The 1962-nt window shown below is 41.2% G+C and overlaps 1 protein-coding gene across 1 annotated transcript in view; it reads left to right on the forward strand.

The window, feature by feature from the left end:
• Nucleotides 1–707: 707 nt before the first annotated feature.
• LOC106011565 (hillarin) overlaps nt 708–1962 on the forward strand; it is a gene marked incomplete at its 3' end in the record, with an annotated part of 18502 nt that continues 17247 nt past the window's right edge. Inside the window, 1 exon segment of the mRNA XM_013081661.2 lies at nt 708–915.

Here is a 1962-nt window from a genome sequence, read left to right on the forward strand (position 1 = left end):
CACACACACACACACACACACACAAACGCGCGCGCGCGCGCATGCACACACATGCGTGCGCACGAGCGCAAACACAAAAGCGCACACACAAACATAGACACGCATGTGCGCACATAACATCGAGCACGTTTGATAGTTCGACACACCAGAGAAAAAACGTTATCTTCTATTATGACAGTAGCCCATGGATTACAGGTCAAACAACGTATATCTTCAAAAACAATAACAGAATAAGGAATACGATTTTGTACAGGATTTCCTCTAAAACTGAAGTTAAATGACTTGCTCACTTTTCTATCAGTTCAGTGGCGTCTACATTTGATAGAAACCTTACAAAAGTCTTTTCACCTCTATGCGATGGCCATGTTTCTAGGACATCAACCATTCACATAAACGCGTAAATGTGCATGCATGCACACGCACACACACACACACACACACACACACACACACACACTAAGACACACATAAACACACTCACGTAATCACACACACACATACATAAGTCCGCAATCCTAGTTCTATACGCAAAAAAAGCTTAGAGAAACATATATACTTTAAAATGTCTTGATCACTCACTCATGAAAAGGCGACCCTGTTTTGAGAATACATTTATTATCCGGATTTACAATTCAGGTGTTGGCCCAGCTCCATCCCGCGACAAACCAAGCTGGAGGTGACGAAGGAAGGAAGGAAAACACGCCAGAAGTCCCACCGCCTGGCGCGCCACAGCGCAGGTAACGAAAGGACCTAACGCAACCCGTTTGCCTGATCTCAGATCTCGCCACTCGCCATGGACTTAGCACTCGCTGTGTGGTGAAGGCTTGTCGTGGAGAGCTGTTGTGATCGCCGTTTTTGTCACATCTGTGTTGGTTGGGACAGTCGAGACACGGAAAACATCGGAACCTAACAGAGGTCAGTTACTGTTGTAGTAGATCTAGTAGTAGTAGATCTAGTACTTCGATTGGGTGCAGTGGCTTGCGCTTAACTGCCGGATCCTTTTGTTCTTCCATCCTCGGATTTGATAAATAATTAATTCGTATACCATTCGTATTTACAATGTGATAAAGGTTAAGAATAAAATATTATGTTATTGTTACCGTGGTTTTGGCTTGTGTGTTGTGACAACTGCCATGGATCTACCCGAAATCTGAGTCTAAAGAACAACATTAATGACAATATTATGGTACTTATTGAGATCTATATTTCTAAACACACCAATAGACTTATCTACTAGATTTCTAGATCTAGCGTTATCGACTAGCCTAGCCCAGTGAAATGAAAGAAAAAAATCACAGGTGTAAATCTAAAAAAAAATATTTAAAAAAAAGATTAATTTAAAAAATTGGCTATTGCGTTTGAACAGTGATTGTTTAATGGTAGACGGAAGGAATCTGCGGATAACCTCATGCCCAACCCCTCTCGTGGAATGAAAGAATCCAGCCTGTAACAGGATCTCATGGATCGTGTATGTCTTTCGTATTAAGATTCCTCTGATTTCATCCGTGCCTCTTCTCCGAAAACGGAAAAGTGCCTACCGGCATACCGAGAGGGACGGAATTTAGTTTAAACATCACTCGTTATTGTGTGCTCGAGTCTCAGGGTTGGATGTTTAAATAAAAAAAAAGAAAAAGAAAAGAAAAGAAAAGAAACCCTATTTTAACAGTGTGTGGGGGTAAAGGAATGCGGTGAATTGAAATACTGATTCCTGCTTGTTGCGAAGCTACCGTTGGGGTTACAGTTTACTTGAATTTGTGGGCGCTTGGCGGGTGCCTTAGTGTGGTTTGCTCCTTAATCTTTTCTATTGTTCTTATCTCTCCTCCTTCTTTTCTTTAAATGTTACACTGTAGTAATACCTCAGATCTCCGGCACCAGTATGACCTTTTTGTGTAGCAATAATATAAGTGTCGTAAAACTCTCAACCAAAACTATGCTTAAGTTTACTTTTCTTTTCTTCAATAC

Source organism: Aplysia californica, unplaced genomic scaffold (assembly GCF_000002075.1).
Source record: "Aplysia californica isolate F4 #8 unplaced genomic scaffold, AplCal3.0 scaffold00140, whole genome shotgun sequence".
NCBI classification, from domain to species: Eukaryota; Metazoa; Mollusca; class Gastropoda; order Aplysiida; family Aplysiidae; genus Aplysia; species Aplysia californica.